Genomic DNA, 6,358 nt, shown 5'->3' with positions numbered 1-6,358 from the left:
GACCCTGCAGGCTTCCCGCTGGTGCCCAGAAGCCCGCGCTATCCGCGGAAGGTCCGCGGATGCTCGGACCGGGTGGGTGAGCCAGGCCAGAGAGTGCATGGCCAAGGCTGGGTTTCCTTTCCCAGGGGGACTTATTTCGGAGCAAGGCTTGGGGGCGGTTTTAGGGCCCTACTTCCCACATAGGGGCCTCGGCAGGGCAGCCCGCAGCCCAAGAGCCAGACTTGAGCAGCGCGGTAGGCCCCGCGATCCCGGCTTCCTCGTGGACGCGGGTGTCCTCGCGCCACTCCCTAGTGGGGCCCCGTCAGGGAGCGGGACCTCCGGACCAGCGCTCCGTGGCCCCGCCCCTCCCCGCGAGCCAGGGACTTCGGTCCTCCCCCAACGCTAGAGTGCCCCGCCCCCTCTTCGCGGGCTAACTAGTGTCCTCCCGCGCCCGCCACTTCTCTCAGCGTGAGTGAATGCAGTGCACTCTCACGTCGACCCCTCCCCATTGTTTCCTCTTCGCTGCCACCACACAAGCCCTTGAACATTGCCCCTCCCCCACTGGTGTTTACTCCCCTCCGCTCCAGCTTAACTGGTGTCCAAGGGCGCCCCAGAACCAAGGAAGGGGGCACTCCTGGACCCTGCGTCGCCTCTCCGGGGTCTACCTCGCTTCGATCTCCTACCCCACCTCCGGGTAGGGCTCCAGTCTGGGATCCATACCACTCTCCCCTCCCCCTCTCCCCCTCTCTTTCTCCTTCGGCCCCCTCCCTTCATGGGTCTCTTTTCTTCTCTTCTTCTTCTTCCTTCCTCCCTCCTCCCCTTCCCCCACAATGCAGTTCGCGGCGCGGCGGACATGGCGGTGGAGTCCTGAGCTCGTCGTCTCCCGGCCTCCAGCGGCGAAGGCGGCAGCGGCAGCGGGAGGCGGAGGGGGAGCGGGAGCCATTGAGATGAGGAGGCGCCGCGGGCGCCTGTAGCTCGCAGGCCTCGCAGGTACGGAGGCTCCGGCCGCGGCGAAGCACCGAGCGCCGAGGGGGTGTGCTCGGGGCAGGCCCGGCGGCCCCCTTTTTGCCCTCAGGTGCCGCGCCTCGCAGGTGTCGGGGGCAGGGCTGGAGCGCGTCTCAGCCGTCCCCTTGGGGCCTGACACTTCTTTCTTTTCTGGAATGGGCTTCGGTGTCCAGTGGAAGGCAGAGATAAGGGAGGTAGGGGCGGCGGCCTGGGAGGCCTGAGGACGGCATTGGGGCACTTAGGGGCCGAACTCCACTGAAAGGCTGCCTGGGGCTCTCAGTCCCGGGCCGAAACCTGTAGACCCGGGAGGCGGGTTTTGAGTTAACGGAATTGGCGTGAGTATTCTCTTGGGTCCAGTAGGATTCCCCGTCATGTGCGCCTCTTTCATCCTTGCTTAGATGTAAACGTACATATATAACAAATACACACACAGATAATACCTCTGTTTTCTCTGGGCTCGCCCTTGTCAAGAGAAGGTAGAGTTGACTGTGTGGATTTCGTTTCTTGCTCGCCCGCCTTCCCTCGCGTCTTCCCCCACCCCCGCCCCAGTCGAATGTGGTATGAAAGCTTTTGACGTGGGAAACTCAGAGTTTCGTATTTGTAAACAGCACTCGCCGAGTGTATTGCACTCCTCCACGAGAGGTTCAAGGTCCTTTTGGTATCTGGATTGCAAAAGAATGAGATATTTAGACCTGAAAGAAGCGTATCATCAGGACTTCCAGTCGTACCCGAATGGGATGAATTACTGTTATTTTAACAACAAATCTTTAATTACATAAATTTTGTACCTTGCACGAGATCTTAGTTTCAGTATACCATGTTTCTTGATTTTGTTATATTTTCGATAACAAAAATTCCTTCACATTTGACGTTTTACTCCCTTTTGAAATCTTTTTAGTGTCCAGAAATGCAGTTCGAATTGTATATCGTTGGCATCCAGTAATTAGCTGGAGTGGATCAGATTACCTTTTGTTTCCAAAGATTCCCCCCCACCCAAGACTTGTAGTAGCGAAATGTGTAACACTGGTGAAACAGAACATATCCTGTTTTTTGTTCTTAAAGTAATGAGAACTATTAGCTAATAAAATTCGTTAATCCTAGTTGGATATGATAATTTAGAGAGAATACCATACCAAGGTGGTGAATTGTAGGCTGGTTTAAAAAAAGTTGACTTTTTTTTTTTTTGGTTAGTATCAGCCAGCATGTTCTGTGTATGAGTAAACTGTATGCTGAAATTTTCTTTAGGCCCAGAAAACCCTTATGTTTTCTTAGGAATTGCTGCACCACACTGCATCCTAGTACATACTAGTCACAACTTGTAAAATTATAAAATATTGATTCATGTAGAAAGCTGTGCTTAAGAATTCACTGGTGTTTAGTGTGCTATAATGCTTTCATAAAATTTAAAGAGTGCTTCTTAAAAACCACATGCTTTGTGGAAGATAAGAATTTTAAGTCATTTTATGATTTAAAAATATGTTTAATATAAACAAAAGAAAGTTGCTTTAAAAAAGAGCTCTTCCAGATAAATTTTCCTGCCGTTTGCAATTTTTCATTTCACTAGTGTGGAAATGAAAAAATAAAGCTTCCTTGAAATAATACAGTAGCAGAAGTGAAAGTTATTGACATTTAATATTTTAAGTCTAGCAAATACCTAAACACAAAAAGGAAATTAAAGTTTTTCCATTGTCCTAGGTCAAGTTGTTATTAATACAAATAAATTAACAAGATGTTATCATGTGCAAAAGTTTAATTTTGTAAATCCTAAATCATCTTTAGAATTAATATTTTAAAAGATAATTTAGCTAGAACAGTGTAGTCTACATTACAATTTTAGAATTTTTAAAATCTATAATTATTAAAAAGCTGTTTAAAGTGAATTTTTACTACTTCTCAGAGCAGATTTATTTTAGTAAGTAATTAGAGAACTTTTTGTGACCTCAAAGTTAACCTTGACATGCATAATAAGCACTGTTAATTATGTTGTGTTCTTTTTAGAATGTCAAATCAGGATCTGTGGGTAGAGAAAGGTGTTTGAATTTATTTTCCGCAGGAAGTTTCTGGTTTCAGAGAAATAAGACCTGTAAATGCTGATGGCATTAAATTTTATTAATCCTTAAAAATCAGACCATTTTGATAGAACAAAGTGAGATGTTACTTTCCAAACTGCAAATGCTTGAATTCATAGATGTTACAAAATTTAGTTAAAGTCATTACTGCAGATTAGAATTATGTTCTAAAAAAGAACAACTCTAGAACTAAAACAGGCAAGAGAAAAGGACACTGTAGTTTAAAGCTGGATATATAGATTTTTTTCTTAATTTAGAGGAATTAGGATTGTTTACACTGAACTAAGTGAATTAGAATTGTTTCCAGTAAACTGAGTTTTAATTTTAGAATCCGAGGTAATTGCAAAAGAAGAAAAGGTATGTAAATGCAAAGATGAACAGTTTGATTTTTTCCCCTTAAGTGAGAGATTTAATTTGTATGATATGTTATGGTTTCCAAATTGTTTTTATATCAGATTATTTCAGTGGATGTTCACAATTATCCTGTGTGTTAAAGGAGGAGAGAAAAGGGAACTAACATTTATTTGTCTTGTTACGGACATTGTGCTAGACATGTTTATGTCCGCCCCCACCCCCCCACTGTTCAATTTAACAATCCTATGAAACCTGTTTTGTAGATGAGGAATCTCTGACTCAGAGGTTAAGTAATTTGCTTAAGATCATAGAATCAGAAAGATTCAAAGCAGCTCTGTGTGTTCTGCCTATTATATATATTGCTTCTCTCGTATATCAAGTATTCTCTTAATTATGTAGAAGAAACTGCCTAAGGTTGCTCATTCTTCATTTGTTTATTATTTAATTCATTTCATCAAATATTTGCATTTGGACTTTATGTTAGACACTGCTAGGTTTTAGAGATAGAAAATTATTAAAGATAATCTCTCAGGGAACTCAGTCTGCATATAGATATAGATAAATTATAATATACTAGATTATAGGCATTCAGAAGGAAAAAGCTGGCTTTTGAAGGATGAATAGGAGTTTGCTAGGTGGAGAAGGGGCGAGAGAGGTCATTCTAGAGCTAAGGAGTAACATATGCAAAGATGATAAGTTGTTATGGGACTTAGTGTGTAGGAAAGAGTGAGAAGTTTGGTGTGGCAAGAATTGAGGATTTATGAATAGAGCAATGAGAGAAATGATTGGAAGTAGCAGTCAGGTTGTGAAAGTTATTGTGTATGTTAAATTAAGGCATTTGGATTTTTATCTTGTAAGGTGAGATCACCAAGTGAGGTAGTAGTTGAGCAGTGATTAAAAGTATGTTTTCTTAGCTTTAGTTTAGTATTTCTTTCTTTTCAGCTTCCTCACCAACAGATTTTACCTGTTTTCAGTGGATAGTCTAGCCATCTTTTCCAAGCCACTCTCTTCTCCTCGCTCTACTTTCTGTATTTCAGACTTATGTTTTGAGAATCCCGTTAGTCAAATCTTATTGATGTAGTATCTTAGAAGATTCTTTGGAAAAAAAAAAATACCTCTGGGAGAAATCACCTTGTTATGGTTACTTAAGTTTTTTTATTCTTTGGCTTGGGTTAGTTGACTACTTTCTACTTTACCACTAGAAGCAATAGGATAAGGCATTGGGGAGTGTGAGCTGAATGAAGAAGAAGCATTCCTGCAAGCTCAGTGTTCATCAATAAAGATGAGCAAAGTCCTAGTCTTTACACAAAGTAGCCTCTACTTTCAAAAAGAAATAGGTGTGTTTGCAAGTCACACAATAGTCTGGGAGTTTTAAATGGGTATTTGATTTATAATGATAATACATAACTTAGCGCATAGTTACTCTGTGGTAATTTCTTTCTAAAGATCTTAGAAGTATTAACTTAGTCCGCACAACAACCTTTTTTATGTTGTCCTAATTTACAGGCGAGGTAAGTAAGCACAGAAGGGTTTTAAGTACCTTGGACAAGATCTCATAGCTAGTTTGCTGCATAGTTAGGATTTGAACTCCAGGTGTCTAAGTCTATAGAGTCAGAGCTCTTAACTAGTATACTGTGTTGCATCTCAATTTTAGGTTGTCAAAATTTAGTATGCAGAGTGTGGTAAATTCAGTATAGTCACATAGATTGTCAAAAAATATTTTTTAAGAACCTAAAGTATGAATTATACATAATAATGAAGTCTGAGTGCATTTTGTCAGTCTGAGCTGTACACTGTAGTTTAAATAATTCATCAAAATTAATCAGTCATTAAGTCTTTAAACTTCAATCTTGTGCTTCGTGTTAGTTTAGGCTAGTAGTATTCACACTATGTTTGGGGACCTCTTGGGAGAGGTTCTATAAGTCATAACTGTTGTCATAATAATAATAAGATAATATATGCCTTTTTCCATCTCATCTGGAATGTAGAGTAATGCCTACGTGATGTGAAAGCATTATTACTTTGATGGCTAATGAAATGTGAAGTAGTGTATTTTTTTTTCCCTTTTCCTTGAGATGTAATTTACAATACCATACAATTTGCCCTTTTAAAGCATATAGTACAGTATATATTCGTAAGGTTATGTAATCATCACTACTAATTCCAGAACATTTTCATCTTCCCAAAAAGAAACCCCGTGCCTATTAGCAGTCACTCCCCTTCCCTCTTCCATACCTCCAGCCTTTGGCAATCACTAAGCTACTTTCCATCTATGGATTCGCCTATTCTGGACATTTCATATAAATGGAATCAAGCAACATATGGCTTTTTGTGCCTGGCTTCTTTCACCGAGCATAATGTTTTCAGGGTTTGTCCATATTGTATCATGTATTAGTACTTCATTCCTTTTTATGGCCGAATAATATTACTTTCTATAGAGCTACCATGTTTTGTTTATACATTCATCATTTGATAGATATTTGGGTTTTCCACTCTGGCTATTATGAATATTCTTGTTATGAATATTCATGTAAAAGTTTTTGTGTAGAAGTATGTTTTCCTTTTTCTGGGAATATATACCCAGAAGTGGAATTGCTGTGTGTTTTGATTCATTTATGTTTTTGTTTATGAAGACTTGCCAAACTATTTTCCATGAGGCTGTGCCCACTAATAATAAATGAAGGTTATAATTTCTCCACATCTTCAGCACTTGTTATTGTCCATCTTTTAAATTTTAGCTGTCCTAGCAGGTGAAGTGGTATCTCATTGTAGTTTTGATTTGCATTTCTCTTATGACTAATGATACTGAACACCTCTTTATATGCCTATTTGCCATTTGAATATCTTATTTGGAGAAATGTTAATTCACATCCTTTGCCCATTTAAAAATTTGGGTTGGAGCTTCTGGTCAAGATGGCGTAGTAGGTAAATGCTGTGCTGGCCTCTTTCCA

General features: G+C 40.8%; 1 protein-coding gene across 1 annotated transcript in view; it reads left to right on the top strand.

Annotated features, from left to right (window-relative positions):
• Positions 1 to 500: 500 nt before the first annotated feature.
• TUT4 (terminal uridylyl transferase 4) overlaps positions 501 to 6,358 on the top strand; it is a 107,982-nt gene continuing 102,124 nt past the window's right edge. The window contains exons 1-2 of the mRNA XM_039886312.1: positions 501 to 673; positions 816 to 969. The gene's annotated coding sequence lies outside the window, so the exon portion shown is untranslated. The remainder of the gene's footprint in view (positions 674 to 815; positions 970 to 6,358) is intronic.

This window comes from Pteropus medius, unplaced genomic scaffold (assembly GCF_902729225.1).
Source record: "Pteropus medius unplaced genomic scaffold, Ma_sr-lr_union100, whole genome shotgun sequence".
NCBI classification, from domain to species: domain Eukaryota; kingdom Metazoa; phylum Chordata; class Mammalia; order Chiroptera; family Pteropodidae; genus Pteropus; species Pteropus medius.
This window is presented reverse-complemented; position numbering and strand designations above follow the sequence as displayed.